A 20,712-nucleotide genomic window follows, 5' to 3' on the forward strand; every position below is an offset into this window, starting at 1 on the left:
TTGCCTACTTCTCAGCTACTTTAGATCCAGTAGCTTCAGCGTTGCCTGGATGTCTCAAATCCATTGCTTCAACCAGTGTCAGCATTGAGAGATGTGAGAGTATTGTTATGGGTCATCAACTTACTGTTTATGTTCCGCATTCTGTTGAACTGTTGATGACAAGGATTAAAACACAGCACCTGACAAACAACAGACTCACAAGCTATGAGCAAGTTATACTTGCCATGGAGAATGTGACTCTGAGAAGGTGTTCTGTGTTAAATCCAGCTACATTGATGCCTTTGCCAAATACAGATGATGAAGATTGTGAAAATCATGACTGTCTCGATGTGACTGAACTTTGGACCAAACCGAGACCTGACATTGTTGATGAACCTCTGTCTGACCCTGATGAGATCTTCTTTGTCGATGGTTCATGCTTAAGAGACAATGCTGGTCAGTTGAGAGCAGCGTTTGCTGTATGTACCATTACGTGAGTGGTTAAAGCTGCTTGCTTAGAAGGAGTATACTCCGCACAGGTGGCTGAAATCATTGCCCTGACTCGCGCCTGTTTAGCAGCTGATCAGATCCGAATTATCATCCATATTGATAGCCAGAATGGGTTTGGTGTGGTTCACGACTTTAGACAGCTATGGGACTACTGCTAGAAGCATTACAACGCACGCGAGAAATTGCTGTTGTGAAATGTGCAGCCCAGGGAAAGGGAAATGACTTTGTTACACTTGGCAATAAATATGCTGACGAAGTTGCACGTTTTTGTGCTGAACAAGGGTGTATATTTACTGGAGATTACACAGGAGAGAGTCAAGAAAGAGCCGAGCTCAACATGATGTTATCCATGGCAGACACTTGGGAAGAACTCAAGCGCCTGTCTCAGAGCAGGAAAAGGATCTGTGGATCAAATCAGGATGTGAGAAAGGAGATGTTGACATTTGGGTTTCAAGTGATGGTCGAGCAGTGTTTCCAGATGATTTGCTGAGTCCAATTGCAAGACAGATTCATGGTGCTGTGCACCTTGGAAGGGATGCGATGATGCGAGTGTTTAGACAGACGTGGTACAAACCACGATTTCGTGTGGTTGCTGAAGCAGTGTGTCAGAGATGTGTTACTTGTCAACAGATGAATGCTGGAAAGAAAACTGTGGTTACGTTGAGTCACATTGGGAGGTCGGGGGGACCTTTCAATAGGATGCAGTTAGATTTTATTGAAATGCTTAAGTGCAAAGGATTGAGGTGCATCCTAATGGAGGTGTGTGTTTTCTCACGGTGGGTGGAAGCTTATCCAACACGAAGTAGTAGCGAAGCTGCTTTGAGAGAGCTGATACCTAGGTTCGGTTTTCCAACCTCGTTGGAGTCGGACAGAGGAACACACTTCCACAGCGAGATCATGAAGATGCTTTGCGCTGCTTTGAATGTTGATCAGAGACTCCATTGTAGCTATCGACCAGAGGCTTCTGGGACAGTGGAGCAGATAAATGGGACTTTGAAAGCCCGGATGGCAAAAGTGTGTTTGTCTACATCTCTGAAGTGGCCTGATGCATTGCCTTTGGTGTTGATGAGTGTTCGCAGTGTCCCAGATGGGGGGACCGGTTTATCTCCGCATGAAATACTTATGGGGAGGGTGATGCGATTACCAGCAGCACCGGCCACAGCATTGATAAACATCACTGATGACTTGATCTTTGATTACTGCAAAGGACTATCTGTGGTGGTCCGTTCTGTGTTTCAGGTGCAAGCTGCAGCCGTTCCATCTTCAAGTGACCTATGCCATGACCTGTGCCCGGGAGATTGGGTACTTGTCCACAAGCACGGGAGGAAGAGTTGCCTGGATGCTCAGTGGAGAGGCCCTTACCAGATGATACTGGTAACGAACACAGCAGTGAAGTGCGGAGGATTGCCTAACTTGGTACATGATTCTCACACCCGCAGAGTTTCAGCACCCTTGGAAGAAACTGCTCTTCTCACGAATGAAAATCCAGCTGCCCTGGCAGAGCCACGAGAGAGGACAAGTCAAGCTGTGAGGGTTGCTGACGAAGCTGGTTGTTCACCAGACCAAGCTGAGGAGGGTTACGCTATACACAACCCAGATATCGGCTTTGAGGAAGAAAGTGACGTTGAGAGTGGTACAGAGTCGGACTCAGCGGAAGGAAGTGGTGCGCAGGGCATTCGAGAGGAAAGCAGAAGGGTGAACTGAGCAGAAGCAGTGTGGCCTGAGAGACGGAAAAGGCTGAATCTGAGACTGCCTCCTGAGAGAGATCTTGCCCCTGTGTCCGAGACTTCGGAATCGGAAGCAAGTGAAGACGAACAAGCTCAAGGTGGTTTGAGAAGATCCAGAAGGACAAGAGTACCTTGCCAGAGATACGCTACCCCGGAGTGGATTTATACAGTAACCGATGCCGGGAGTAGTGAGTTACGGGAGACTGAGGTCTGTGAAAGTGGTCGGCAGGAATCCTCTACTGTAAATCGATGTGGGACTGCTAGTTCCAGGTCTTGAGATCGAGAGGATATTGATGATCACAGTTCCGAAACCTCCAGTTTTGAGCAAGGTGCGGATCTTGATACTGCACAGATTAGTTTTCCAGACGTTTGGATTTGAACCACTACCTCATCAAATGGTAGATGTTCGTCTAGAAATTTTGCATCACGTTTTAGCTGCAATTGGATCTGAACTTATTGTTGATTGTAAATGAACTGTATCCTGTAAATAAAATTTTTAAGAGAAGATAACCTAGGCCCGAGAGGAAGAAGAAGAAATTTTGGGACTTTCCGTAGAAGAAGAAAGAGGGCTAAGGAAGTCTTTTTGGACTGTGTAAATAGAGAACTAAAGTACTGTAAAGGGAATTTCCAGCATTTCCAGAGTGGTGTTTGAACTGGTTAAACAGCAATCTCTGGTGGAGAGAGGACTCTAAGTGTTTGTTGCTGAAAACTAACCCAACAACGAGAATGGAGGCTGGAAACCCAAACCGTATGTCCAAATATATGATAGGTACACTCATAGGAGGAGTGATAGTTTCAATAGTTATAGTTATTATAATGTCAGTTGCTATTCCACATGAGGTAGGAGTCGTAGAGGTGAACGGGACACCTACACCCAGTACTTCAACCAAGAAAGAGGGCATCATAGGAGCGGAAAAGGCTTTGCTAGATCAGGATAGTCGTAGATTGCATGTAGATTTGTCTAGAGGTGATTTTAAGCTTAATGCGTATGCCAAGCTGCTATATGAATACATGGAGGTGATGGATGCAAAAGATTGTTATGTGTGTATGCAGTTGCCTGCCTCAGTGGATGAGGGGATTAAGTATCACCATCTTCCACTGACTTATGGGATTTCATGTAGTCTGTTGCTTAGTATGTTCTATGGAAGAGGTCATTATGAGTATTTATTTTCCAATTATGATGCAGTGCTTTCAGAGGTACCAGCTTACAAGCACTTGAATAAGTATGATTATTACAAGCAGGATGATAGGATTGGAAAGTATTTAGTACCGACTTCAACATTAGATACAGCATATGCCCATAGACATAATCTAACCTGCTTACTTACAGAAGTAGAGAAGAAATTTGTAGATCAAGTAGAAGATAGATATAGACAGCTAACACAAACACGTAATACTAGAGAGAGTTCAGTAGATTGGACTGAGAAGGAGCAGTCTCACAGAGCGAAGGGGAGCTATGGCCCTATAGCATTGGACCTTGTGCAGAAGGGGAAGTTGTGTGTGAAACGTGTGCAGACCTACTATGATAAGGTCTATGTAGGACAAAGTACGTGTGATCATGTTTTCACTATGGAAGAGTCAGCAAAGAACTTTTTGCAGGGTCCTGTGCAAGTGGTACCAACGGTATATTATGTGTGTGGAAAGAATGCTTATGTGCGATTGCCTGCGAATTGGTATGGTACTTGTTATTTGGGAATTATTTTTCTTAAAATATTCCACGCAGAGAAATTAGAACATTTGGAAGATGGAAAGCACTCTAGAGTAAGAAGAGGTGTGAGTGCAGGAGCGGTGATTGGAGAAATCTTTGGAGCAGCGATACCAATGTATGGGAGTGATTCTGAATGATGTGAAGATTAGGAGATTGGCGACTGTTGTTGACGAATTGTCAATGAACAATAGGTAACGACCCCACCCCTGTGGGGTGTATCCCCGGGCACTGGACTGGAGTAACAAATTTTTTCGTGGTTGTCAATGAATAATTTACTCAATTATGCAGTTGAAAGTTTTTTAATTTTTCACTTGATTTTTCATTAATCCGTTGGAAAACTTCATTTCCCAAAATGCAACATGTTACTTTCACAAAGTTGTCTCAATCAGTGTTCCAATGCATTTCGGCAAACTGCCTTCATCAGGGAACATCTAAAACAAAAAATTTTAACTGTCTGTAATGATACCAGATAAATATATACAATACACAATACTAGTCACATACATTGTAACAAATGTTAAACAAATGGCGTGTAAATGTATCAAGCGTGGTTTTAGACTCGAGAGAAGGGCTGTAAGGGGACCGTGTAGGTGAACCTCGTGCCGGATGGCGGTTTAATCACTTAGAAAAAATGTGTGGGGGTTATAACTGAAATCGCTATGTGAAAGTGACTAAATAAATATAATACGGGCGTTGAAAAGTAAATAAGCAAACTGGAGGGAACTACGGAGGTTAATATCAAAATCTTACCGGAGCTGAGACCGTCAGTTAACTCAGGTGCCTTCCATGAGTGTGCTGCTAGTGCGTGACTCGCTGTGTGGTGTGGTATTTAAACGTAATTAACATGCTACTAAAAGTAAAAAGCGGACTGCTGAAGTGTATGTGTGGAAAGAAAAAAGTTCCTAAAAGGGAATTAAAATAAACTCACAGGACGTGCTATTTGTGTGGTATGTAATGACAAACGTTTATCGACAGTCTGTATTGTGGATGTAGTTAATCAAATCTGAAACATTGTCAATCAATAAGAGAACGGCAGCCTTCCGATATGGTACCCAAGGCTAATATCACAGTCAGTATGGTCTGTTTGGGTTCGAATATTTATAAATAACAAGAAAATTCGACCCTGTCATTCATTCCATGCGGCTGTAAAGAGTTCAAATTATAAATCCAATGATTTTCTCTTTGCAGTAATGCTGTACGGTTATCAATTCCTTCTCGTTTTTGCACTACTTCTAAAATGCAAGCTTTTAACTGGCTGTTGTGATGTTGAGCTTCAATAAAGTGATGAGCTACCATTGATTTAGTTTGTTTGGTTCTTATGTTGCTTTTGTGTTCGTTCAATCGGACTTTTAGTTTGCGTTCTGTTTGTCCGACATAGACTTTTCCGCATGGGCATTTTAACATGTAGATGATATTTGAAGTGTCACATGTAGCTGTCACCTGTAGTTTGATTTTGTGTCCTTTCATGGGGTGCATGATGTACGTCCCCTTCATGATGTTGTGACAGTTGCTGCAATTTAAACATGGTATCGTGCCTTTGTAGGTAGCTTGTTGAGATTTTGTGGGTGAGTATTTAATGAGCTCTCCGAGGTTTTTGCCTCGTGTGTAAGCAAATATCGGTTCGTGGATTAAAGGTTTTTTTGAAATCCTGCTCTAGTTGTAACACTGGCCAGTGTTTTTTAACAGCCTTTTTCAAGTGTTGGCTCATGGTAGAGAATTTGCTGACGCATGTAATTCTTTCAGCAGTGGTTTTGGGTCTTGTCAAAAGTAGTTGTTGTCTTGAAAAGTTGCTGACACGTTTTTTAGCTTCTGTTAGTATATGTTCTGGGTATCCTCTCTGTCTAAATCGCTGTAGCATGTCTTCTTGTTGTTTGGAGGATTCAGCACAGTCTGAGACAATCCTTTTTACCCTCATTAATTGTGAATATGGTAGATGTTGTTTGAGTGGTTGGGGATGGAAGCTGTCATATGTTAAGGTGTTGTTTCTGTCAGAAGATTTTCTATATAGGTTGGTTTCAAACCCTCTCATGGTTTTAGTTACTTTTACATCCAAGAAGTTGATCGTATGTTCACTGAGGATTAGTTTGAACTCCTCAGTGGGATTTGAAGTCAGTTCCATGTAGGTGTTCTCATCTTTTAGATGAGTTTCAACTTGTTCTTGATAGTAGGTGGTGTTTAGGATTACAAGGGCTCCCCCTTTGTCGGCCTTTTGGCAGATGATCTTGGAATTATTGGATATAGATCTTAGGGTAGCAAACTCTTTGGTGTTTAAGTTACGACGTCGCGGTCTTTTTTGAAAGTTGATTTTGGCTAGGTCTTGTTTAACCAATTGTTCAAATAAGTCGATGGTTTTGTGACTAATGGGGGCTACATATGTGCTGGTAGCTCTCAGTCCTTTTAGTGGATCTTCAATCTCTGTGATTGGTGTGACAATGATGTTTTCAAAAAAATGCCGTAGGCGTATCTTTCTCATAAGCTTGTAGAGACTGATATGCGATTCTAGAAGGTTAGATTGTGTGGTTGGCACGAACGAAGTTCCCTTTTGCAATGTTTTAAGTTCAAATTCGTTGAAGTGGTGATCCGATATGTTGATCACCAAACTTTCTATTGGGTGCCTTTCTTGTGTTTGTCTCTTTTGGCTGCTGTGACATTCCTCGTTTGTGGTGTTTCTTTCCCTTTTGTTTTGTCCTTTTCTTTTTGCCCGCCTGGGTCGTCCTGTTCTTCGCGGCCTGCGTCTAAAAAAGGCGTTTCTTGTGAGGTTGAAGCTGATGTCTCTGGTGTGATTGAGGATGTCTGATGTAATCTTGTCGTGGTTTCGTTCTCAGAAGATGAGGTATCGGTTTGAGGAGTGTATGGGCGGTTTTGTCGTCTTCTGGCATAGATGTCAGCCCACGTGTAGACTTCCCCCATTTTATAGTCCACCGTATCTCTACGGTATTTGCGGATTTTTCTTTCATTGACCTCTTGTGTATGTTTGGCAAGCTGGTTATTGATGTCATCCAGTACTTTCGTGAGTTCTTCAGTGGTCATGGTTTTATCTAGCTCACTTTTTATTGTTGAAATTTCCTGGTTTAATTCTTCCAATATATTTGACAATTCCTCGATGATGAGGAGGATTAAATCCAAGGAACACTTGTTTAGAATGGCATACCACCTTTCTGTGAATTTCTGTGCGTTCTTGCATAATGAGGGTTTTAGGGATATTCTCAGGCCTCTAGGAATTCTTTGTGCTTTGTGATACCGTATCATCGTGCTGGCATGTAGTCGTTGATTGATAACTTTTCTGGATAGGTAGAGTAGTTGCTTGATGTTCTGTTCTTTACTGCGGCTAGTGGTGTGTATGGCGGTTTCCTCTTGTATCAATGCATAAATTCTGGAAATTTCTTCATTGGCGAAAGCAAAGGTTTCCGCCCTCGATTCCGTGAGGTTTGTTATCTCATCATATGACATGGTTTTAACTTGCGTGCTACAATTGTGGAGCAGGAAAATTAGACGAGACTAGTTGTGGTCAATTGTGCACTGCTGGGGTTAAAAGAATTTTCAAAAGTCTGTGCCGTGCTCCAGGGTATCACTCCCTGCCGGAGAGTGTGTAGAAATCAAACAATAGGTAACGACCCCACCCCTGTGGGGTGTATCCCCGGGCACTGGACTGGAGTAACAAATTTTTTCGTGGTTGTCAATGAATAATTTACTCAATTATGCAGTTGAAAGTTTTTTAATTTTTCACTTGATTTTTCATTAATACGTTGGAAAACTTCATTTCCCAAAATGCAACATGTTACTTTCACAAAGTTGTCTCAATCAGTGTTCCAATGCATTTCGGCAAACTGCCTTCATCAGGGAACATCTAAAACAAAAAATTTTAACTGTCTGTAATGATACCAGATAAATATATACAATACACAATACTAGTCACATACATTGTAACAAATGTTAAACAAATGGCATGTAAATGTATCAAGCGTGGTTTTAGACTCGAGAGAAGGGCTGTAAGGGGACCGTGTAGGTGAACCTCGTGCCGGATGGCGGTTTAATCACTTAGAAAAAATGTGTGGGGGTTATAACTGAAATCGCTATGTGAAAGTGACTAAATAAATATAATACGGGCGTTGAAAAGTAAATAAGCAAACTGGAGGGAACTACGGAGGTTAATATCAAAATCTTACCGGAGCTGAGACCGTCAGTTAACTCAGGTGCCTTCCATGAGTGTTCTGCTAGTGCGTGACTCGCTGTGTGGTGTGGTATTTAAACGTAATTAACATGCTACTAAAAGTAAAAAGCGGACTGCTGAAGTGTATGTGTGGAAAGAAAAAAGTTCCTAAAAGGGAATTAAAATAAACTCACAGGACGTGCTATTTGTGTGGTATGTAATGACAAACGTTTATCGACAGTCTGTATTGTGGATGTAGTTAATCAAATCTGAAACATTGTCAATCAATAAGAGAACGGCAGCCTTCCGATATGGTACCCAAGGCTAATTTCACAGTCAGTATGGTCTGTTTGGGTTGAATATTTATAAATAACAAGAAAATTCGACCCTGTCATTCATTCCATGCGGCTGTAGAGAGTTCAAATTATAAATCCAATGATTTTCTCTTTGCAGTAATGCTGTACGGTTATCAATTCCTTCTCGTTTTTGCACTACTTCTAAAATGCAAGCTTTTAACTGGCTGTTGTGATGTTGAGCTTCAATAAAGTGATGAGCTACCATTGATTTAGTTTGTTTGGTTCTTATGTTGCTTTTGTGTTCGTTCAATCGGACTTTTAGTTTGCGTTCTGTTTGTCCGACATAGACTTTTCCGCATGGGCATTTTAACATGTAGATGATATTTGAAGTGTCACATGTAGCTGTCACCTGTAGTTTGATTTTGTGTCCTTTCATGGGGTGCATGATGTACGTCCCCTTCATGATGTTGTGACAGTTGCTGCAATTTAAACATGGTATCGTGCCTTTGTAGGTAGCTTGTTGAGATTTTGTGGGTGAGTATTTAATGAGCTCTCCGAGGTTTTTGCCTCGTGTGTAAGCAAATATCGGTTCGTGGATTAAAGGTTTTTTTGAAATCCTGCTCTAGTTGTAACACTGGCCAGTGTTTTTTAACAGCCTTTTTCAAGTGTTGGCTCATGGTAGAGAATTTGCTGACGCATGTAATTCTTTCAGCAGTGGTTTTGGGTCTTGTCAAAAGTAGTTGTTGTCTTGAAAAGTTGCTGACACGTTTTTTAGCTTCTGTTAGTATATGTTCTGGGTATCCTCTCTGTCTAAATCGCTGTAGCATGTCTTCTTGTTGTTTGGAGGATTCAGCACAGTCTGAGACAATCCTTTTTACCCTCATTAATTGTGAATATGGTAGATGTTGTTTGAGTGGTTGGGGATGGAAGCTGTCATATGTTAAGGTGTTGTTTCTGTCAGAAGATTTTCTATATAGGTTGGTTTCAAACCCTCTCATGGTTTTAGTTACTTTTACATCCAAGAAGTTGATCGTATGTTCACTGAGGATTAGTTTGAACTCCTCAGTGGGATTTGAAGTCAGTTCCATGTAGGTGTTCTCATCTTTTAGATGAGTTTCAACTTGTTCTTGATAGTAGGTGGTGTTTAGGATTACAAGGGCTCCCCCTTTGTCGGCCTTTTGGCAGATGATCTTGGAATTATTGGATATAGATCTTAGGGTAGCAAACTCTTTGGTGTTTAAGTTACGACGTCGCGGTCTTTTTTGAAAGTTGATTTTGGCTAGGTCTTGTTTAACCAATTGTTCAAATAAGTCGATGGTTTTGTGACTAATGGGGGCTACATATGTGCTGGTAGCTCTCAGTCCTTTTAGTGGATCTTCAATCTCTGTGATTGGTGTGACAATGATGTTTTCAAAAAAATGCCGTAGGCGTATCTTTCTCATAAGCTTGTAGAGACTGATATGCGATTCTAGAAGGTTAGATTGTGTGGTTGGCACGAACGAAGTTCCCTTTTGCAATGTTTTAAGTTCAAATTCGTTGAAGTGGTGATCCGATATGTTGATCACCAAACTTTCTATTGGGTGCCTTTCTTGTGTTTGTCTCTTTTGGCTGCTGTGACATTCCTCGTTTGTGGTGTTTCTTTCCCTTTTGTTTTGTCCTTTTCTTTTTGCCCGCCTGGGTCGTCCTGTTCTTCGCGGCCTGCGTCTAAAAAAGGCGTTTCTTGTGAGGTTGAAGCTGATGTCTCTGGTGTGATTGAGGATGTCTGATGTAATCTTGTCGTGGTTTCGTTCTCAGAAGATGAGGTATCGGTTTGAGGAGTGTATGGGCGGTTTTGTCGTCTTCTGGCATAGATGTCAGCCCACGTGTAGACTTCCCCCATTTTATAGTCCACCGTATCTCTACGGTATTTGCGGATTTTTCTTTCATTGACCTCTTGTGTATGTTTGGCAAGCTGGTTATTGATGTCATCCAGTACTTTCGTGAGTTCTTCAGTGGTCATGGTTTTATCTAGCTCACTTTTTATTGTTGAAATTTCCTGGTTTAATTCTTCCAATATATTTGACAATTCCTCGATGATGAGGAGGATTAAATCCAAGGAACACTTGTTTAGAATGGCATACCACCTTTCTGTGAATTTCTGTGCGTTCTTGCATAATGAGGGTTTTAGGGATATTCTCAGGCCTCTAGGAATTCTTTGTGCTTTGTGATACCGTATCATCGTGCTGGCATGTAGTCGTTGATTGATAACTTTTCTGGATAGGTAGAGTAGTTGCTTGATGTTCTGTTCTTTACTGCGGCTAGTGGTGTGTATGGCGGTTTCCTCTTGTATCAATGCATAAATTCTGGAAATTTCTTCATTGGCGAAAGCAAAGGTTTCCGCCCTCGATTCCGTGAGGTTTGTTATCTCATCATATGACATGGTTTTAACTTGCGTGCTACAATTGTGGAGCAGGAAAATTAGACGAGACTAGTTGTGGTCAATTGTGCACTGCTGGGGTTAAAAGAATTTTCAAAAGTCTGTGCCGTGCTCCAGGGTATCACTCCCTGCCGGAGAGTGTGTAGAAATCAAACAATAGGTAACGACCCCACCCCTGTGGGGTGTATCCCCGGGCACTGGACTGGAGTAACAAATTTTTTCGTGGTTGTCAATGAATAATTTACTCAATTATGCAGTTGAAAGTTTTTTAATTTTTCACTTGATTTTTCATTAATACGTTGGAAAACTTCATTTCCCAAAATGCAACATGTTACTTTCACAAAGTTGTCTCAATCAGTGTTCCAATGCATTTCGGCAAACTGCCTTCATCAGGGAACATCTAAAACAAAAAATTTTAACTGTCTGTAATGATACCAGATAAATATATACAATACACAATACTAGTCACATACATTGTAACAAATGTTAAACAAATGGCATGTAAATGTATCAAGCGTGGTTTTAGACTCGAGAGAAGGGCTGTAAGGGGACCGTGTAGGTGAACCTCGTGCCGGATGGCGGTTTAATCACTTAGAAAAAATGTGTGGGGGTTATAACTGAAATCGCTATGTGAAAGTGACTAAATAAATATAATACGGGCGTTGAAAAGTAAATAAGCAAACTGGAGGGAACTACGGAGGTTAATATCAAAATCTTACCGGAGCTGAGACCGTCAGTTAACTCAGGTGCCTTCCATGAGTGTTCTGCTAGTGCGTGACTCGCTGTGTGGTGTGGTATTTAAACGTAATTAACATGCTACTAAAAGTAAAAAGCGGACTGCTGAAGTGTATGTGTGGAAAGAAAAAAGTTCCTAAAAGGGAATTAAAATAAACTCACAGGACGTGCTATTTGTGTGGTATGTAATGACAAACGTTTATCGACAGTCTGTATTGTGGATGTAGTTAATCAAATCTGAAACATTGTCAATCAATAAGAGAACGGCAGCCTTCCGATATGGTACCCAAGGCTAATTTCACAGTCAGTATGGTCTGTTTGGGTTGAATATTTATAAATAACAAGAAAATTCGACCCTGTCATTCATTCCATGCGGCTGTAGAGAGTTCAAATTATAAATCCAATGATTTTCTCTTTGCAGTAATGCTGTACGGTTATCAATTCCTTCTCGTTTTTGCACTACTTCTAAAATGCAAGCTTTTAACTGGCTGTTGTGATGTTGAGCTTCAATAAAGTGATGAGCTACCATTGATTTAGTTTGTTTGGTTCTTATGTTGCTTTTGTGTTCGTTCAATCGGACTTTTAGTTTGCGTTCTGTTTGTCCGACATAGACTTTTCCGCATGGGCATTTTAACATGTAGATGATATTTGAAGTGTCACATGTAGCTGTCACCTGTAGTTTGATTTTGTGTCCTTTCATGGGGTGCATGATGTACGTCCCCTTCATGATGTTGTGACAGTTGCTGCAATTTAAACATGGTATCGTGCCTTTGTAGGTAGCTTGTTGAGATTTTGTGGGTGAGTATTTAATGAGCTCTCCGAGGTTTTTGCCTCGTGTGTAAGCAAATATCGGTTCGTGGATGAAGGTTTTTTTGAAATCCTGCTCTAGTTGTAACACTGGCCAGTGTTTTTTAACAGCCTTTTTCAAGTGTTGGCTCATGGTAGAGAATTTGCTGACGCATGTAATTCTTTCAGCAGTGGTTTTGGGTCTTGTCAAAAGTAGTTGTTGTCTTGAAAAGTTGCTGACACGTTTTTTAGCTTCTGTTAGTATATGTTCTGGGTATCCTCTCTGTCTAAATCGCTGTAGCATGTCTTCTTGTTGTTTGGAGGATTCAGCACAGTCTGAGACAATCCTTTTTACCCTCATTAATTGTGAATATGGTAGATGTTGTTTGAGTGGTTGGGGATGGAAGCTGTCATATGTTAAGGTGTTGTTTCTGTCAGAAGATTTTCTATATAGGTTGGTTTCAAACCCTCTCATGGTTTTAGTTACTTTTACATCCAAGAAGTTGATCGTATGTTCACTGAGGATTAGTTTGAACTCCTCAGTGGGATTTGAAGTCAGTTCCATGTAGGTGTTCTCATCTTTTAGATGAGTTTCAACTTGTTCTTGATAGTAGGTGGTGTTTAGGATTACAAGGGCTCCCCCTTTGTCGGCCTTTTGGCAGATGATCTTGGAATTATTGGATATAGATCTTAGGGTAGCAAACTCTTTGGTGTTTAAGTTACGACGTCGCGGTCTTTTTTGAAAGTTGATTTTGGCTAGGTCTTGTTTAACCAATTGTTCAAATAAGTCGATGGTTTTGTGACTAATGGGGGCTACATATGTGCTGGTAGCTCTCAGTCCTTTTAGTGGATCTTCAATCTCTGTGATTGGTGTGACAATGATGTTTTCAAAAAAATGCCGTAGGCGTATCTTTCTCATAAGCTTGTAGAGACTGATATGCGATTCTAGAAGGTTAGATTGTGTGGTTGGCACGAACGAAGTTCCCTTTTGCAATGTTTTAAGTTCAAATTCGTTGAAGTGGTGATCCGATATGTTGATCACCAAACTTTCTATTGGGTGCCTTTCTTGTGTTTGTCTCTTTTGGCTGCTGTGACATTCCTCGTTTGTGGTGTTTCTTTCCCTTTTGTTTTGTCCTTTTCTTTTTGCCCACCTGGGTCATCCTGTTCTTCGCGGCCTGCGTCTAAAAAAGGCGTTTCTTGTGAGGTTGAAGCTGATGTCTCTGGTGTGATTGAGGATGTCTGATGTAATCTTGTCGTGGTTTCGTTCTCAGAAGATGAGGTATCGGTTTGAGGAGTGTATGGGCGGTTTTGTCGTCTTCTGGCATAGATGTCAGCCCACGTGTAGACTTCCCCCATTTTATAGTCCACCGTATCTCTACGGTATTTGCGGATTTTTCTTTCATTGACCTCTTGTGTATGTTTGGCAAGCTGGTTATTGATGTCATCCAGTACTTTCGTGAGTTCTTCAGTGGTCATGGTTTTATCTAGCTCACTTTTTATTGTTGAAATTTCCTGGTTTAATTCTTCCAATATATTTGACAATTCCTCGATGATGAGGAGGATTAAATCCAAGGAACACTTGTTTAGAATGGCATACCACCTTTCTGTGAATTTCTGTGCGTTCTTGCATAATGAGGGTTTTAGGGATATTCTCAGGCCTCTAGGAATTCTTTGTGCTTTGTGATACCGTATCATCGTGCTGGCATGTAGTCGTTGATTGATAACTTTTCTGGATAGGTAGAGTAGTTGCTTGATGTTCTGTTCTTTACTGCGGCTAGTGGTGTGTATGGCGGTTTCCTCTTGTATCAATGCATAAATTCTGGAAATTTCTTCATTGGCGAAAGCAAAGGTTTCCGCCCTCGATTCCGTGAGGTTTGTTATCTCATCATATGACATGGTTTTAACTTGCGTGCTACAATTGTGGAGCAGGAAAATTAGACGAGACTAGTTGTGGTCAATTGTGCACTGCTGGGGTTAAAAGAATTTTCAAAAGTCTGTGCCGTGCTCCAGGGTATCACTCCCTGCCGGAGAGTGTGTAGAAATCAAACAATAGGTAACGACCCCACCCCTGTGGGGTGTATCCCCGGGCACTGGACTGGAGTAACAAATTTTTTCGTGGTTGTCAATGAATAATTTACTCAATTATGCAGTTGAAAGTTTTTTAATTTTTCACTTGATTTTTCATTAATACGTTGGAAAACTTCATTTCCCAAAATGCAACATGTTACTTTCACAAAGTTGTCTCAATCAGTGTTCCAATGCATTTCGGCAAACTGCCTTCATCAGGGAACATCTAAAACAAAAAATTTTAACTGTCTGTAATGATACCAGATAAATATATACAATACACAATACTAGTCACATACATTGTAACAAATGTTAAACAAATGGCATGTAAATGTATCAAGCGTGGTTTTAGACTCGAGAGAAGGGCTGTAAGGGGACCGTGTAGGTGAACCTCGTGCCGGATGGCGGTTTAATCACTTAGAAAAAATGTGTGGGGGTTATAACTGAAATCGCTATGTGAAAGTGACTAAATAAATATAATACGGGCGTTGAAAAGTAAATAAGCAAACTGGAGGGAACTACGGAGGTTAATATAAAAATCTTACCGGAGCTGAGACCGTCAGTTAACTCAGGTGCCTTCCATGAGTGTGCTGCTAGTGCGTGACTCGCTGTGTGGTGTGGTATTTAAACGTAATTAACATGCTACTAAAAGTAAAAAGCGGACTGCTGAAGTGTATGTGTGGAAAGAAAAAAGTTCCTAAAAGGGAATTAAAATAAACTCACAGGACGTGCTATTTGTGTGGTATGTAATGACAAACGTTTATCGACAGTCTGTATTGTGGATGTAGTTAATCAAATCTGAAACATTGTCAATCAATAAGAGAACGGCAGCCTTCCGATATGGTACCCAAGGCTAATTTCACAGTCAGTATGGTCTGTTTGGGTTGAATATTTATAAATAACAAGAAAATTCGACCCTGTCATTCATTCCATGCGGCTGTAGAGAGTTCAAATTATAAATCCAATGATTTTCTCTTTGCAGTAATGCTGTACGGTTATCAATTCCTTCTCGTTTTTGCACTACTTCTAAAATGCAAGCTTTTAACTGGCTGTTGTGATGTTGAGCTTCAATAAAGTGATGAGCTACCATTGATTTAGTTTGTTTGGTTCTTATGTTGCTTTTGTGTTCGTTCAATCGGACTTTTAGTTTGCGTTCTGTTTGTCCGACATAGACTTTTCCGCATAGGCATTTTAACATGTAGATGATATTTGAAGTGTCACATGTAGCTGTCACCTGTAGTTTGATTTTGTGTCCTTTCATGGGGTGCATGATGTACGTCCCCTTCATGATGTTGTGACAGTTGCTGCAATTTAAACATGGTATCGTGCCTTTGTAGGTAGCTTGTTGAGATTTTGTGGGTGAGTATTTAATGAGCTCTCCGAGGTTTTTGCCTCGTGTGTAAGCAAATATCGGTTCGTGGATTAAAGGTTTTTTTGAAATCCTGCTCTAGTTGTAACACTGGCCAGTGTTTTTTAACAGCCTTTTTCAAGTGTTGGCTCATGGTAGAGAATTTGCTGACGCATGTAATTCTTTCAGCAGTGGTTTTGGGTCTTGTCAAAAGTAGTTGTTGTCTTGAAAAGTTGCTGACACGTTTTTTAGCTTCTGTTAGTATATGTTCTGGGTATCCTCTCTGTCTAAATCGCTGTAGCATGTCTTCTTGTTGTTTGGAGGATTCAGCACAGTCTGAGACAATCCTTTTTACCCTCATTAATTGTGAATATGGTAGATGTTGTTTGAGTGGTTGGGGATGGAAGCTGTCATATGTTAAGGTGTTGTTTCTGTCAGAAGATTTTCTATATAGGTTGGTTTCAAACCCTCTCATGGTTTTAGTTACTTTTACATCCAAGAAGTTGATCGTATGTTCACTGAGGATTAGTTTGAACTCCTCAGTGGGATTTGAAGTCAGTTCCATGTAGGTGTTCTCATCTTTTAGATGAGTTTCAACTTGTTCTTGATAGTAGGTGGTGTTTAGGATTACAAGGGCTCCCCCTTTGTCGGCCTTTTGGCAGATGATCTTGGAATTATTGGATATAGATCTTAGGGTAGCAAACTCTTTGGTGTTTAAGTTACGACGTCGCGGTCTTTTTTGAAAGTTGATTTTGGCTAGGTCTTGTTTAACCAATTGTTCAAATAAGTCGATGGTTTTGTGACTAATGGGGGCTACATATGTGCTGGTAGCTCTCAGTCCTTTTAGTGGATCTTCAATCTCTGTGATTGGTGTGACAATGATGTTTTCAAAAAAATGCCGTAGGCGTATCTTTCTCATAAGCTTGTAGAGACTGATATGCGATTCTAGAAGGTTAGATTGTGTGGTTGGCACGAACGAAGTTCCCTTTTGCAATGTTTTAAGTTCAAATTCGTTGAAGTGGTGATCCGATATGTTGATCACCAAACTTTCTATTGGGTGCCTTTCTTGTGTTTGTCTCTTTTGGCTGCTGTGACATTCCTCGTTTGTGGTGTTTCTTTCCCTTTTGTTTTGTCCTTTTCTTTTTGCCCGCCTGGGTCGTCCTGTTCTTCGCGGCCTGCGTCTAAAAAAGGCGTTTCTTGTGAGGTTGAAGCTGATGTCTCTGGTGTGATTGAGGATGTCTGATGTAATCTTGTCGTGGTTTCGTTCTCAGAAGATGAGGTATCGGTTTGAGGAGTGTATGGGCGGTTTTGTCGTCTTCTGGCATAGATGTCAGCCCACGTGTAGACTTCCCCCATTTTATAGTCCACCGTATCTCTACGGTATTTGCGGATTTTTCTTTCATTGACCTCTTGTGTATGTTTGGCAAGCTGGTTATTGATGTCATCCAGTACTTTCGTGAGTTCTTCAGTGGTCATGGTTTTATCTAGCTCACTTTTTATTGTTGAAATTTCCTGGTTTAATTCTTCCAATATATTTGACAATTCCTCGATGATGAGGAGGATTAAATCCAAGGAACACTTGTTTAGAATGGCATACCACCTTTCTGTGAATTTCTGTGCGTTTTTGCATAATGAGGGTTTTAGGGATATTCTCAGGCCTCTAGGAATTCTTTGTGCTTTGTGATACCGTATCATCGTGCTGGCATGTAGTCGTTGATTGATAACTTTTCTGGATAGGTAGAGTAGTTGCTTGATGTTCTGTTCTTTACTGCGGCTAGTGGTGTGTATGGCGGTTTCCTCTTGTATCAATGCATAAATTCTGGAAATTTCTTCATTGGCGAAAGCAAAGGTTTCCGCCCTCGATTCCGTGAGGTTTGTTATCTCATCATATGACATGGTTTTAACTTGCGTGCTACAATTGTGGAGCAGGAAAATTAGACGAGACTAGTTGTGGTCAATTGTGCACTGCTGGGGTTAAAAGAATTTTCAAAAGTCTGTGCCGTGCTCCAGGGTATCACTCCCTGCCGGAGAGTGTGTAGAAATCAAACAATAGGTAACGACCCCACCCCTGTGGGGTGTATCCCCGGGCACTGGACTGGAGTAACAAATTTTTTCGTGGTTGTCAATGAATAATTTACTCAATTATGCAGTTGAAAGTTTTTTAATTTTTCACTTGATTTTTCATTAATACGTTGGAAAACTTCATTTCCCAAAATGCAACATGTTACTTTCACAAAGTTGTCTCAATCAGTGTTCCAATGCATTTCGGCAAACTGCCTTCATCAGGGAACATCTAAAACAAAAAATTGTAACTGTCTGTAATGATACCAGATAAATATATACAATACACAATACTAGTCACATACATTGTAACAAATGTTAAACAAATGGCGTGTAAATGTATCAAGCGTGGTTTTAGACTCGAGAGAAGGGCTGTAAGGGGACCGTGTAGGTGAACCTCGTGCCGGATGGCGGTTTAATCACTTAGAAAAAATGTGTGGGGGTTATAACTGAAATCGCTATGTGAAAGTGACTAAATAAATATAATACGGGCGTTGAAAAGTAAATAAGCAAACTGGAGGGAACTACGGAGGTTAATATCAAAATCTTACCGGAGCTGAGACCGTCAGTTAACTCAGGTGCCTTCCATGAGTGTGCTGCTAGTGCGTGACTCGCTGTGTGGTGTGGTATTTAAACGTAATTAACATGCTACTAAAAGTAAAAAGCGGACTGCTGAAGTGTATGTGTGGAAAGAAAAAAGTTCCTAAAAGGGAATTAAAATAAACTCACAGGACGTGCTATTTGTGTGGTATGTAATGACAAACGTTTATCGACAGTCTGTATTGTGGATGTAGTTAATCAAATCTGAAACATTGTCAATCAATAAGAGAACGGCAGCCTTCCGATATGGTACCCAAGGCTAATTTCACAGTCAGTATGGTCTGTTTGGGTTGAATATTTATAAATAACAAGAAAATTCGACCCTGTCATTCATTCCATGCGGCTGTAGAGAGTTCAAATTATAAATCCAATGATTTTCTCTTTGCAGTAATGCTGTACGGTTATCAATTCCTTCTCGTTTTTGCACTACTTCTAAAATGCAAGCTTTTAACTGGCTGTTGTGATGTTGAGCTTCAATAAAGTGATGAGCTACCATTGATTTAGTTTGTTTGGTTCTTATGTTGCTTTTGTGTTCGTTCAATCGGACTTTTAGTTTGCGTTCTGTTTGTCCGACATAGACTTTTCCGCATGGGCATTTTAACATGTAGATGATATTTGAAGTGTCACATGTAGCTGTCACCTGTAGTTTGATTTTGTGTCCTTTCATGGGGTGCATGATGTACGTCCCCTTCATGATGTTGTGACAGTTGCTGCAATTTAAACATGGTATCGTGCCTTTGTAGGTAGCTTGTTGAGATTTTGTGGGTGAGTATTTAATGAGCTCTCCGAGGTTTTTGCCTCGTGTGTAAGCAAATATCGGTTCGTGGATGAAGGTTTTTTTGAAATCCTGCTCTAGTTGTAACACTGGCCAGTGTTTTTTAACAGCCTTTTTCAAGTGTTGGCTCATGGTAGAGAATTTGCTGACGCATGTAATTCTTTCAGCAGTGGTTTTGGGTCTTGTCAAAAGTAGTTGTTGTCTTGAAAAGTTGCTGACACGTTTTTTAGCTTCTGTTAGTATATGTTCTGGGTATCCTCTCTGTCTAAATCGCTGTAGCATGTCTTCTTGTTGTTTGGAGGATTCAGCACAGTCTGAGACAATCCTTTTTACCCTCATTAATTGTGAATATGGTAGATGTTGTTTGAGTGGTTGGGGATGGAAGCTGTCATATGTTATGGTGTTGTTTCTGTCAGAAGATTTTCTATATAGGTTGGTTTCAAACCCTCTCATGGTTTTAGTTACTTTTACATCCAAGAAGTTGATCGTATGTTCACTGAGGATTAGTTTGAACTCCTCAGTGGGATTTGAAGTCAGTTCCATGTAGGTGTTCTCATCTTTTAGATGAGTTTCAACTTGTTCTTGATAGTAGGTGGTGTTTAGGATTACAAGGGCTCCCCCTTTGTCGGCCTTTTGGCAGATGATCTTGGAATTATTGGATATAGATCTTAGGGTAGCAAACTCTTTGGTGTTTAAGTTACGACGTCGCGGTCTTTTTTGAAAGTTGATTTTGGCTAGGTCTTGTTTAACCAATTGTTCAAATAAGTCGATGGTTTTGTGACTAATGGGGGCTACATATGTGCTGGTAGCTCTCAGTCCTTTTAGTGGATCTTCAATCTCTGTGATTGGTGTGACAATGATGTTTTCAAAAAAATGCCGTAGGCGTATCTTTCTCATAAGCTTGTAGAGACTGATATGCGATTCTAGAAGGTTAGATTGTGTGGTTGGCACGAACGAAGTTCCCTTTTGCAATGTTTTAAGTTCAAATTCGTTGAAGTGGTGATCCGATATGTTGATCACCAAACTTTCTATTGGGTGCCTTTCTTGTGTTTGTCTCTTTTGGCTGGTGTGACATTCCTCGTTTGTGGTGTTTCTTTCCCTTTTGTTTTGTCCTTTTCTTTTTGCCCGCCTGGGTCGTCCTGTTCTTCGCGGCCTGCGTCTAAAAAAGGCGTTTCTTGTGAGGTTGAAGCTGATGTCTCTGGTGTGATTGAGGATGTCTGATGTAATCTTGTCGTGGTTTCGTTCTCAGAAGATGAGGTATCGGTTTGAGGAGTGTATGGGCGGTTTTGTCGTCTTCTGGCATAGATGTCAGCCCACGTGTAGACTTCCCCCATTTTATAGTCCACCGTATCTCTACGGTATTTGCAGATTTTTCTTTCATTGACCTCTTGTGTATGTTTGGCAAGCTGGTTATTGATGTCATCCAGTACTTTCGTGAGTTCTTCAGTGGTCATGGTTTTATCTAGCTCACTTTTTATTGCTGAAATTTCCTGGTTTAATTCTTCCAATATATTTGACAATTCCTCGATGATGAGGAGGATTAAATCCAAGGAA

The sequence above is a fragment of the Triturus cristatus genome, chromosome 7 (assembly GCF_964204655.1).
Source record: "Triturus cristatus chromosome 7, aTriCri1.1, whole genome shotgun sequence".
In the NCBI taxonomy this organism is placed as follows: domain Eukaryota; kingdom Metazoa; phylum Chordata; class Amphibia; order Caudata; family Salamandridae; genus Triturus; species Triturus cristatus.